The sequence below is a fragment of the Myotis brandtii genome, unplaced genomic scaffold (genome assembly GCF_000412655.1).
Source record: "Myotis brandtii unplaced genomic scaffold, ASM41265v1 scaffold1064, whole genome shotgun sequence".
Taxonomy (NCBI): Eukaryota; Metazoa; Chordata; class Mammalia; order Chiroptera; family Vespertilionidae; genus Myotis; species Myotis brandtii.
In genome coordinates this window covers 83975-97470 of record NW_005353602.1, presented here as the reverse complement: position 1 = coordinate 97470, position 13496 = coordinate 83975, and the positions used below count along the sequence as shown (strand labels likewise).

Below are 13496 nucleotides of genomic sequence, written 5' to 3'. Positions count from 1 at the left end.
CGTTGGACTCTGGTTGGTGGCCCAGCTCCCTACATTCCATCATGTAACCTTGGGCACCATTTTGGCCTCAGTTTCCTCATCTGTACAATGGGGTAATAGTAGTACCTGCCTCCTAGGCTGGGTATAAAAGTGACCCCGGGGTCAGCCTGCGGCTCTAGTGCATGTCGCCACTGCCCCTGGCGCCATGTCCGCCTCCCTCCACATCCTGGGGCTTTGCTCCTCTCTCCCACCTCAGCAGGGTCCTGAGGTCCTCATGGTGGGGAACTGCCAAGACCTGCCCTTGGGAGGACGAGCAGGTGCCAGCTAAGGGAATCACTTTCAGCAAAAAGGGGGATCCTCAGTCTCCCCCAGACCATTGCGTGTTAGAGCAAGAATTGTCTTGTCCGATGGCCTGCCCCACCCCATGCCCATTGTACATATTAGAACAACCCTGACATGGCATCAGCAAACATTTCTTTATGAATGAATGGAATGAGTCACATGTAGAACATGGAAGCAACACCTGCCAGGCACCGGGTTAAGGGCTGGGACTTGGCAATGAGCAAAACTGCCTGCAAGGTCACTTCGCCTGACCTCCGCACCTTCAGGGGGCGCTGGTCACAGGCCACCAGGTGGTAGATGCCCCTGCAATGGCAGGAAGGTGGCCTTATGTTGAAGACACAGTCTGCTCTCAGACACGTGGCTAGGGGAGACAAAAGACAATCCTGCATTCATTGAGAATAATGTAATCATCAGAGGGGAGGGGCTGCTGGGACAGCATTCGCTGGGTACAGATGAGGAAATGGAGGCTCAGAGAGGTTAAGTAACCTGCCCCAGGCCACACAGGAAATGGTTGATAGACAATCCAAGCCCAGCGTCGGCTGCTTCAGAAGAGGAGGGAATGTGGGACCAGGGGGTTCTCCTCTGGAATGTGACGTCCAAGATGGGCAGCAGCCACAGCCAACACAGCAGAGTTCATCTGAGCCAGAAGTTTAGCAGACAGACCTCCTCCTCCTCCTCCTCCTCCTCCTCCTCCTGGGCTGGGATTGAGAGAGAGCTTCCCCTTTGTGTTCTGTCTGCAGAGCAGACGTCCTGCCCCCGTGGGGACTCTGGCTTCCTCCCTGCCCCCTGCCTGTCCCCAAATTCCAGGGGCTTTCAGCGCCCCACCAGGCCCTCCCGACAGCTGACATTTCACCCGCCCCTGCAGTCAGCTCGGGCAGCGGTAACAGGATTAGCCTGTGGAGGCCGATCACTTAATTAAACTTTGGGCGGAAGATGCTGTCTTCTCTGCTCCTTGCAGCTCCGGGGAAGGGGCACCGGGGCTCCCCATCGGCCGGGCTGAGGGATTTAACCCCTTGTCATCAATTCGGGCTCCACCGAAGCCAAGAACATCCATCTGTCCTCCCTCCACCTGTACCCCATCCCCCAAACACTGACGGAGCTCCTCACTGCGCCCAGCACTGTGCTATATTGTGGGGTAGATAAATGGTGGACCAAACTGGCTTCCAAGGTTGGTTTGGCCAATAGCATGTTGCCCAGGACATGCTGTGCCAGCTCCGAGCTGAGACCCCAAGAGACCTTTCAGCCTCCGCTCTGTCCTGCAGCCTCTGCTCTGTGTCCTGCAGCCTCTGCTCTGTCCTGCAGCCTCTGCTCTGTGTCCTGCAGCCTCCGCTCTCTGTCCTGCAGCCTCCGCTCTCTGTCCTGCAGCCTCCGCTCTCTGTCCTGCAGCCTCTGCTCTGTGTCCTGCAGCCTCCCTGCCTGCACCTGGGGGATGAGCCGGGCGGCCTGCTGGAGGAGAGTGCGTGGAGGAGAGCCCAGTCCTCCCGGCAGAGGCCATTCTGCAGCAACTGCTGGCCAGCTGACCTCAAGCATGGCAGAGCGGCCAGCCTCGGTCAGCAGAGCCACCTACCTGACGGACAGCTGACCACAGATGCACTGGAGAGCCCAGCCAAAGCCAAAGCCAAAGCCAGGCCTTGATGGTAGACTCCTGCAGCAATAAAAAATGCTTATTGTTTTAAGTGACCAGGGCGATTTGTTCTGCAGCTTTATGTTAGCCATAGCTGACTGATACAGCTTCCCTGTGCCCTTTGTATGAAACTAAACCACCCCCTGCCCTCACTCACTTTGCTCCAACCACGTTTGTCTTCGTTTCCTTGTAAGAATCTTGCTTACTCCGACTTTTTGGTCCTCCCAACCATTCAATCTGGCACATGGTAGGTCTCTATCAGCAATTGTTAAATGAATGAATGAATGAATGAATGAATGAATGAACAGATACAGCCCATCCTGGTACATGGGAGTAAAGAGAAGCCAGAGTAGGGGATTTTGATGTTTTCTTAAAGGCACAGGAGGCCTCTGAAGCACCTAAGGGTCGCCCCTCCCTCTGTTGTGTATGTCCACACTCTTCCTCCTTGGACAAGGAGAGGACCTGGATGTGGGGCAGGCAGATCCTAGCTGTTAGCCACACATTCCTGGAGCTCCTCCCAGGATCCGTAAGGTCTGGCCTCTTCCATCGGCTCCAGGCTTCCAGGCGAGGCCACCAGAGCCCACCTCGCAGCCCGTAGCCACAGGAGTTCCCACGATGGGGCTCTCAGGACGTGCCTGCAGGCTGCGTCTGCCCTTGCTGGGCACGGCGCATCCCCTCCCGTACCTGTTTCACGGTCCAGATTCTCCAGAACGTTCCCATCTGGCATCTCCCGTGTGTGGGAGGGGTGCAGGTGGGGAGTGGAGGAGGGAGTTCGCAGCCCAGTTTTCTCAATGGGGAAACTGAGGCCCGAGGCAGGAAGTGGGCCGGTCCAGCTGTGACAGCAGGGCCAGTCTCCCTCCCACCCTCTGCAGTCTTCCCTCTTTTCCCGGCCCCTGATCAGAGCCCAAAGCCCCCCTGTCTCCCCGCGGGGCTGCCCCCCCCACACCCCCCGGGGAGAGCAAGGAGGACAGTGATGGATTTGGGCCAGCCTTCATTTTCATTCCGGGGCCTCGCATCTCAGCAGGCTCTCCCTCCCTCTCCACGTCTCCTGCAGACGGATGACAAGCGAGAATGTCTGTGACCCAGAGAAATTATCTTCCCTTCTCTTTCACCGCATAATTTTCTGCCCTCTCGTCTGGACAAGCCTGGGTGATTTTTAGCTACAAAAAAAGGGGGGGAGAAATTATCATTCAGAAAAAAAATAGAAGGAGGCTCCTCGCTCTCCGACAGGCTGTCTGCTGGGTGAAAATGAGAATCTCCTGTCTTGTGAACTGCGGGGACTTCGCAGGGGGGGCATTCACACCTGCGGGGTGTCTGTGGGCACCCCCAGGGCCAGGCCCAGGGCCCCAGGAGGTTCCAGTGGCTTGAGGCACCTGCAGATTTTCCCACGTGGGTACACACCTGCAGGACCTCAGGGACCACAGCACGGCCGTGGGTCACCTTTGAGGGCAGCGGCATCGCTTGGCAATCCAGCCTCGTGGTGCCCAGGACCCAGGCAACTATCCACCCAGCTTGTGGCTTTCCAGAACGTTCTCTACCCGCCTCCACACACACACACACACACACCCAGCTACATACCACACACACACACACACACACACACACACACCCAGCTACATATGCAGGGTCTGCTCCAGAGGTAGGCAAGATAAGCATTACTGACTTAAAGAAAAAAATCTGCTTTATTTGTCTGATTTAAAATTTCAAACATTGCAAGTAAAGGTCTAGCAAATGAAGGTCCATCTGTGTCCTTAACCTTCTATGTAACCACAGTTAATGGTCTGATGTCGATTTTTCCAGACGTTTCCATGCAAACACCGTGATTATAAAAATGTACACGCCCACACGCATCACACACCCACACACAGGCCTCCCCGAGTTCTTCCCCAGCACAACCCCCATCACCAACCCAGTCTACTGCCGACAGACACGGGGGTTGCTTCTTTAGCTATTGCAAACAAAACTGCTGTGAACATTCTTATAAAGACCCTTTTCCTGTTAAGATCTTTTATTGATTTTTAGAGAGAGAGGAAGACAGAGGGAGCGAAAGAAATACTGATGTGAGAGAACATTGACCAGCTGCCTCCTGCATACCCTCTACCTGGGATCGAGGCCGAAACCCAGGCATGTGCCCCGACTGGGACTCAAACTGGTCCAACCAACTGAGCCACACCAGCCGGGGCACATACTGACCTTTCGCTGTCTCTATTCTTAATTACATTTTATTCCTTTCGACTTTCACCTTATGCCCCAAATCCAACTTTCCATGGTGAATGTGTCAACACCGATCCTTTGAGTTAGGAAAAGGCAGTTAGAAAACTGTGTGGCCGACTTGCCGCAGACCAGGGCATAACGCAGAGCTGCACCCCAGTCACGCGGGGTTTCTGCGCATCTCCTACCTTCTGCCCTGGGGGTCGCTGTATTTTCGATGACCTCCAGGGCAGAGGGCAAAGCCTCGGGTCCTTCCTGCAACTGCTCTCTCCTGAAGTGGTCCAGATGAGGCGGATGCGAACAGCAGTTAGACCTCTAGCATTTATGCCACATCTGGCTCTTTCTAGGCATAGACTGATCGTGCCCTGCTTGAGACGGCTGACAGTTCTTCCCAGCAGAGAACGTGGCAGTTAGAATGTCCTTTTTTCCCCCCTAAACCTATGAGGACCCTAGATATTCTTTTTTTAAAAAAATATGTTTTTATTGGTTTTAGAGAGGGAGGGAGAGGGATAGAGAGATAGAACCATCGATGGGAGCGAAACATCATTGATCAGCTGCCTCCTGCACACCCTCTACTGGGGATTGAGCCCACAACCTGGCATGTGCCCTGATGGGGTATCAAACTGTGACTTTTGGTTCCTAGGCTGACACCCAACCACTGAACCTTACGGGCCGGGCTAGAATGTTCTTGATTCTAAGGTCTGGCAGCTTCCTTGACATCCATCTTTTATGTTAATAGTCCTTTGGTCTTAGATGACTCCAACACCCAGGACAGTATATACACAGTAGGTCTTCAACAAGTGTTTGTTGATTGAATGTCAACATGCCACTGGCTCAGGCAGAGAGCGACTGCATTGGCGCCCTCCACTGGGGGGTGATAGTTTCTCTCAGCCCCATGGCGGCTCCTCAAGGCTCTCCTCCGGGAACCTTGCCCTCAGCGGGGACCAGACTAAGGGGCAGGACCGGGACCGGCCTGCTGCTGGATTCCGGGAACCGGACCCACACGCCCATCCCGTCCCTGTGACGCGTGCCTTCCACCAGGCGCATCTGTGAAGCCTCTACTCCAGCTTGGTGGCCATTGCACGATTTCTATTTCATGCACACCTTCGCTTGACAAGAATTGATGTGGGCCTCCTGAGAGCACACGCAACGCTGAATAAATGTTCTTTTTTCTCCTTCTATCGTTGTGTAAATAATTTGCCCATTCTGATAATTTTTCTTTCCTATTACACACATTTATTGTCACAACGTGCCTTAGAACCTGGGAGTCCAGGGATAGTGCGAGGGCCTCTTCGGAGCCCTGGCAGCAAAAACTTCTCTCTCATTTCTCCATCACCTTGGCCCTTTCCCCATCTAGGTTCAACGGACACGTGAATATATCCCAGAAGATGTCTTCCTCCAATGGCGATGTCTGTTTACCCAACTTGCTTTGGGGTGAGGTCGGGATCGCAGGTAAAATCAGGACCCCAGTCCGTCTTGACTCATTTCCCCTCTGTACTGCCTAATACACATGGAACTGGAAGTAGAGAAATTAAAACAGCAGGTTCGTTTTGCCATCAAAGATGGCTCGTCTACTCCTGGCGCTCCACTTTAGAACCATAGGCTGCTGCTTTTGACCTCAGACTCATTTACATTGTTATTCACCTCTCCCCAGCCCCAATCCCTTACTCCAAGTACCAGGCCAGGAATGCTTTTGACAAATAACAGTAAAACCGACTTGCTGTGTCTCAAACGAATGGGACCCATTCTTTTCATATAATGAAAAAGCTGGAGATAGGCAGTGGTGGTAAGTGGCTCCTGTGTTTGTGATTCTCTTAGTTTTCCCCTCAAGGCTGCAAAATGGCTGCCGCAGCTCCAGCCATCACATCCCAGTTAAAGGCAAAAGGAAAGGAGGAAGGAAGAAGGTCTGCAGTTTTGCTATATATATATATATATATATATACACATACACACACACAAACATATATATATATAATTTTTTTGTCAGGAAAACAAACACTTCCTGGAAAGCTGCTAGCAGATAGTTGCTGTGGTCTGATTGGCTAACAGACTCAGGCACCTCTAGCTGCCGGGGAGGCAGGAAAAGCAATGGGAAGGGAGCACAGGTGAGGGATCATCTGCCACATCCTCTCCTCACCCCACTCGGCTGCTGCATCGCCTGTGTCTTCTGATTGGCCGTTTGCAGGGTGAGGCCTCCACAGCAGCCTCTATGAGACTAGTCTCTCTCAAGTCCCTTCTTCCATCACCCACGTCTTCCGGGAACCCCGGCCACCTTTACGTCGTGAGGTCAGTGTCCTCCTGCTGCCTTTGAACCTGCTTGTCTCTCTGCCCGAGATGCTGCTCGCCCACCGCCATGCCCGGCACCCTCTTCTGTCTTCGAGTCTTGCCTTAAGTGTTACTTCCTGGGAGTGGCCTTCTCCAGCCCTCATCCCGACCTGGAATGATGCGTTTATTTGTTCCTGGTTTATCGTCTCTTTCCTCATGAGACCCAAGGAGGTAAAACCGGCTGCCCTGGCCATGGGTCCCCGTGCAAAGCGCAGTGCCAGGCTCTCAGTATTTACCGAATGAATGAAAAATATGCCGATCGTCTCAGAACTGTTGGCAGATACTGTGAAGTGGGGACCACGGCTCAAACAAGCCCAGGACTCTAAATGCTTCTAACAGCACTCATTAGAGGAAAATGAGTGTGCATGCATGCATACACCAACACCCCCCCCCCCGCCCCCAAGAAACCCAAAACAAAACCAGAAAAAAAAGAGAAATTTCAGGGCATAATAAAAATACTCATTCCTAGTTCCCACCAGCCTTTTTGCTTCATTCCTGTCTTAAGGACCACAAGGCTGGCGACGGCGGCACAGCGGACAGACGACAAATGACGGAATGAATCATTGTTCTCTTGTTGTGTTTCTTTCCACGCGGGCCCGAGGGTTGCTAGGTCGGACTAACCTCGACGCCAAGGAAGGACGAGCTGTAAGTCACCTTTGTTTGGAAAAGGCTCCGCCCCCAAGCCGCCCAGCCAGGCTGGAGGGGGTCTTGGTGGGCATGTGGGTTCTCGCTCATGAGGGCCACTGTGGTTGTTCCTTCTTCGACCCAACAACCACCCCCCCACCCCCCGCCCTTGATGCCCGACTTCTAAAAGGTCACCTCCAGCCCTAGCTGGTTTGGCTCAGTGGCGACAGCATGGGCCTGTGGACTGAAGAGTCCTGGGTTCGATTCCGGCCAAGGGCACATGCCTGGGTTGCAGGCTCGATCCTTAGGAGGGCGCATGCAGGAGGCAGCCGATCAATGATTCTCTCTCATCATGGATGTTTCTCTCTCCCCCTCCCTCCCTCTCTGAAATCAATAAAAAAATATTTAAAATAAATAAAAGGTCAACTCCATGCAAAGGTCACGTCTACTAAACTTTAACCATCCAAGGCCAGGCCTGTCATCTTTGCCTCCCTGGTGCTAGCACCTAGTGGGTGCTTATTAAATGCGTTGCCTTCCTGCCTGAACCCCGCCTTCTTCCAATCTTTCAGAAGACGCACACCACCCATGTGACACCTCCTCAATCCATTCCTGTCTGATTAGCCTCACACCCTACTCGAAGCTCCTCTGGTGCAGGGTGTGGGCTCTGCCCCTCGGAGCCTGGCCCTGTGCCTGGCCCATCGCAGAGCTCACCGGGGGCAGCGCTCAATGCGGAGCATTAAGTCCCTGCTCTGGGGCCTCGGAGCAAAGTCCGCTGTTGCTGTGTAAGCCCGCCCCCCGGGTGCCTCTGGATTTGAAGAACTCCAGTGACTAGTGAGAGAGACATAGAGGACCAGGGGGAGGAGAGAAGCAGGAGTCACTTCGGAGGGATCCCTAGTCATTTCCGGGTCCTCTGGGCAGAACCTCAGACCGCTGTCTCCTTCCTCAGCAGCCGTGACACCCCCACCCCCTCCGCGGACTCGCCCAGCCCTGCCTCCCATCAGCTGGGCTGTGTCCATCTGTTTCTCTGGGACGTCCCCCCACCCAGATCCTGCTCCGCCCCAGCTTCTGAGGGTGTCCAAGGGCAGGGGCTCAAACATTCGGCATCCACAGCCGACCTCTGCCTGCCCTGGTGGCCCCAGTGAAGTCCACGGGCGGTGGGTGCTGCCAGGCAGCGAACACTGGGGACCTAGCTCACATCCCTCACGGTGGGAGGGCGACCACCTGGGCCTTGGGGGAGCCCGTGGAGGAGGCCCCGGCTTCTCTCCAGCGATGCCAGTTATTGGAACCTGAAGAGGGAATCAGAATAAAGAGGAGCCGGAGACAGTCACCCCACCCCCCACGCGGTTTCCAGGCGACACGCAGGCTGTCGCGGTTGCTGTCATACAAACCCTTTTCCCGTAAGACGGCAGGTCCCACGGGAGAAGGGGTGAAGTGGAATATTTTATCAGCCATGTACACATGTAACCAGAACCCGGGCTGAAAGGCAGACCCGAGTTTCCCTGAATGGGGGGAAGGGGCGGGGTGGAGAGGGCTGGCGGGTCAGCACGCGGTGGCCCAGGTTCCCCCTCCGTGTTGTCATCGAGGAGGGTGTCCCCACAGAGGGCTGCAGTGGGGACAGCGTGTAAAAGGCACCTTGCTTTTGTATTTAGAAATAAAAATCCTATATACATATCAAAGGTGAGGGAAGGAACGTATATAAAAACCACGCAGGATCGGGAGCCCTTTCCACCCCCTGCTCGGAGACAGGTCCTGCTTCCCACGCTTCCGGTGGGTCCAAGGTCCAAGTGCACTCTGCAGCAGGAGCAGGGCAGTGTGGTGCTTGGAGGCAGAAAGCTGGCTTCCCCTCGGGGTCTGAAGAGGCAGGAGGCGGTCCAGGCACACGGAGTGGAAGGCACAGGCTCTCATTCTCCCTCTGGGAAAGGCAGTCATCGCTCGCCCTGAGCACCGTTATCCAAGGATCTGAAGAGCAAGTGAAAATGAATGAGGACGATCTGGGACACACACAGTGTGACAGTGCCCACCTTCCCGACAGCCACGGGCCCAGGTGCCCGGGGAAAGCCAAGGTGTGCTGTGAAGGAGGCTGGTTGGTGGGTGTTGCCCGGTCGGTTGTGCTGGGGTGGGGGTGAGGGTGGGGGGAGCAGGCAGCCCCATGTGCTGTCCAGGAGGCAGGAGTGGGACATTCTCCTGGTGACCGTCTGTGCACACATTTCTGAAGAATGGAGCACGGGAAGGCTGGGAGGCAAAGACCCAACCCCCAGATGTTCAGGGCGGGGCTCCATTCAGAAGTTTGAGATGATTCAAGTTAAGCAAAGAGGGATGGAGAGAGAGAGAGAAGAGGAAAAGAGAGAGATGGGAAAGGCAAGGACCCATCTGGGCAGTGCATCACATTGAAATTGCCCCGCATTAAAAATTCACCAGCCAGTGAATTTTCAAGGGATTTGTAGTAATTAGATGACAAAATGCTGGCAAGTCTCAGGCTTGCCAAAGATGTTACTCAGGGGTCAAAGACTCGACACTTTCGGCTGGGTAATTTGTAAGTGTCAATCACTCGCAGCCATCAGAGAGAAGGGAGCGATCTAACGGCTGAATTCTAAGTAAGTCCAGGCGCAGACCTCAGCCCGCCGTCTGCGAGCAAACCCCAAGGCCCCGGCCGCTCCGCTCGGGCACAGACAGCGGCTGAGCCCGGCCTGAGGCTCCGAGCCCCACAGGCCAACCAAAGTTTCCCACTTCTTGTTTGATTTTATTCTTTAAGGAAGCAGTGCCTGGCCAAGAGTCGATGACTCTCCTTGTTGGACGAGAAAGTTTCCTGCTGCCAGCGCCACTGAAGGGAGACATGGGGCGTTTGTGCAGGCGACTGATTTCACGGCCTCGATACCCAGCCCCAGGCCTCAGTCTTCTCATCTGTGAAGTGGGGATAAGATTCACCTTGCAGGGTTGTTCTGACTGTAGGAGGCAGGACCCGCTCTCTAACTACCTAACAGGTTTCTCTAATCAGGATCAATTCTACTTGCCTCTGCCCAGACGCTGTTCGGGCTCACCTGCCCTCATGGAAGAGTCTAGTTGGGGGAGGGAGGAGGAAGGAACAATAAACAAACAAATAGAAAGCGTGTCAGAAGGTGGCAACGGCTAAGAAAATGAGTGGACTTAGTGCAGGCTGGGAGGGAGGGCCGCCTGGATGGGCCGCATCTGAGCGGAGGCCGGGGCACAAGGGCCGAGAACTAGACAGAACAGGCCTGCAGGGCACAGCGTGCAGGCCAGCGTGGCGGACTGTCATTGTGAGCACTATCCCAAGGCCGGAGACTGGGGGACAAAGGCGGGTGGGACACGGAGGCTCTCGGCCCCTGAAGCTGGACTCCGCAGCCCCATCTGGACGGCGCCTGGTCGGAGCGGCTCCCAGAGCCCCGACGGGGAGAGGAAGCACCTGGAGGGCCCATCTGTGGCGTCTGGCCCGCCTGTGGGCCTGGCAGGCCCTGCGAGGGCCTCTCATTCCAGCTGCTCCGCTGACTGAAAGCTGTGAGGGACGAGGGGCCCGGAGGTAGAGTGATGCTGTCAGGACGGCGCTGCCCAGCACCTGGGCGAGCGGGAGACGCTTCCCAAGATGGTGGGCACAGAGGGGCCTTTCTTCCCCTCGCTGCTCCCACATCAGGGTATTTTCTGGAAAGGGCACTGGCTTTGGAGTCAGACAGAACCTGGGGCCTGAAGCCTGACTGCCGTTTCTGAACTGTGTAACCCTGAGCAGGCCACTACATGTCCCCGAGCCTCAGCTGCTGCATCTGGAAAATGGGTACAGGCGTCCCACACCCAGGGCTACGGACAGGCATTACCAACGGGATCTAGCTCAGGGGAGGCTCTCAGCAGACGGTCTTGATAAACGTGACATGATCCCCTCCGATGGCCAGTGAGTGTCCCAATCCGAAGAATTCTGCGCTGAGCCACAGGGAGGCGGACCTCGCGAGGCTTAGGGGGCGGGCCTCTGCTTTAAAACAGAAGGAGCGGAACGGGTCTCGGTACAGTTTGCTGCAGAGCGGGACCTATGTGCTGGGGGTACTCCTGCAGTTGGCGAAACTCCCGCTGGGCCGGGGAGGGCAGGGCTGTATCTGTAAGTCACTTTCCCTGGAGCTCTTCCTGGTTCAGCTTTGTTGTTGGGGGCAGCGCCCAGCCCAGCCCCGCGTTGGGTGTATTTATTCCCTCACCCGCCTCCTTCCCCAGCTCGGGGAGCCTCATGCAGGTTTAACTGGGCTGTGGAACTGCTCAAGGGGAAAATGAGAATCTACCCAGTGTCCCCTGGGAGGCGGGGGCTGGGCTCGGAGCTCTGAAGGCCACCCCTTGCCACCCCGAGGGCGGGCAGAGAGGACTGGGAGGCCAGCCACCACGGCACACACTTGAGATGCAAATAAAAATTAGCAGCAGCTGCAAGTGGGCTCGGCCATCCCCCAAGGCCCCGCCTGAGTATTGCCCGTCTCTGCAGTTCAGGCTGCGGAATCTGGAGGTGCCCCGGCATCTGCTTCAGAATCGCTGCGACTGCAGAGAGTAGCTCAGGGAACAAATGAGCCCCCACAGTGGCTGCCGTGTATGCGCACTCACTACGTGCCCGGCACTGTGCGGAGGTGCCGGGCCTGCTTCCTCCTGGATCCTCACAGGCACCCGGTGGCACCGGCAGCGTGCCTGCCCCTTCCTCAGCGGGGGTCCCGCTCCCTGCTCCACCTGCCAGCCCTTCCTCTGCCGGACGCTGTCACGTCTGGACACAGGCTTGTCTGTGACGGAGGCCGACAACTCCCTCACCTGCCCGGGTCACAGAGCTCACAAGCAGCAGAGTTGGATGTCAGCCCAGCAGCCTGGCTTGTCCCCACCCGGCTGCCCCCAACTCAGATCACACATCTTCGGGGGGAGGTGGTGGGGAGGAGCGTGGCAGCCGGGCTCCACCTGACCCTCAGGACCTGGTCTCCTTCTTGGGGAGGGCCTGCCCCGGGGAACGCATCTTTCCTGGGTGTCTGCCTGGACCCCACAACCGTGGTCAGGAGAGCCAGAGAGGCTCTCAGCGGGTAGAGGGAACCTGCTCCCACCCCCAGGGCGCTGGCTGCTGCCTGGGAGGGGACCCTGCTCCCCAGGCTGTCCGGCGGCCCCTCAGGACCTCTGCCGTCTGCAGCTCGGCTGCGGGGTTTTCCAATTCTGGTCACGTCGTGCCCACACCTGCCTGTCCCCAGACCCAGTTTGGGGTGAAAGCCTTGCTTATTAGTCAATCTGGATCGCACTTACTGTGAATTACCAGGCCTGATTGATATTCATGAGTGGATACATCTGAAACCTCACTCGGCTGCCACGTGACACCCTGCCTCGGGGAGGAGGCGGTGAGGACACGAGATCTGAGCCGCCCACATGCAGCGGCGGCCCCCAGGCGGGACACTCAGCTTGGGGGAGCGGCCCCTGGCTGACAGCCGCCGACCCCCGGTGGCCGGGACCAGGAGGTGCCAGCAGGACCTTCCGCTCTGGGTGGGTGACGGTCCTGTTTCTGGGGTTTGGGGCAGAGCTCCCAGGGGCCGGGACCTGGCACAGGGCCACGTTCAGTAAAGTGCGCCCCGGCCCGGAACCCACCCCCCGAGAGGAAGCAGGTGCAGAGCCTGGAGCCTGGAAAGCAGCATCCAGGCTGGGGGTTCTCAGGCCTGTGCTCTGGGCTGGAGGGCAGAGCTCCCCCACCCTCCCCCGAAGGGCCCGGGGTCCTGGAAAGTGCCCCGTCTTGAGGGCCCAGTGGCTTGTCCGAAGCTGAGAGTCCCGGACAAGACGCAGGAAAGTACCTGATGGGCAACTCAGAGGAAACGTGCACGCCCGCTGCACCCCCTCCCTCCGAGAGCTGGGAAGTACGTGCATGTTCTTCTGGGTGGATCCCTACAGGCTGAACAGGAGAGGGAGAAACTGGGCTCCCTTTCAGACAACAGAGAACTACAGTTTGGGTTTCTCAAAGAAGAAAGAACGTACCTTCCGCGCCCCCCCCCCCCCCCCCAACACAGACCCCCCCCCGCCCCCCCCCCCCCCCGAAATGCAGCTGCACCAGCTGAGAGCAGAAAAGGCTTAGGGATGGAGAGGAGCCACGATGCAGAGAAATGCGGCTAAATCCCAACTCAGTTCTTTTACTTTTTACAGAAAGGAGAGAAACATCATCGGTTGCCTCCATATGTGCCCTCAGTTCGTCCTGAACCCGCAACCTGACTGGGATTCGAACCCCCACCTTCTGGTGCAGGGGATGGCGCCCCAGCTTACCGAGCCACCCAGCCAGGACCCAAACTCTGATTTCTAAAGCCAAACGTTTCCCAGGGAAGACGGGTCTGAGGAGACGAGACTTAGGAGCCGCCATGAATGGGTCCGGCTGTTGGAGGACCTGAGCACCTTTTAAGGG

General features: G+C 56.6%; 1 protein-coding gene across 1 annotated transcript in view; it reads right to left on the bottom strand.

Annotated features, from left to right (window-relative positions):
* Positions 1-8725: 8725 nt before the first annotated feature.
* Positions 8726-13496, bottom strand: part of RBM19 (RNA binding motif protein 19) — an 87706-nt gene continuing 82935 nt past the window's right edge. The window contains exon 20 of the mRNA XM_005857034.2: positions 8726-9064. The gene's annotated coding sequence lies outside the window, so the exon portion shown is untranslated. The remainder of the gene's footprint in view (positions 9065-13496) is intronic.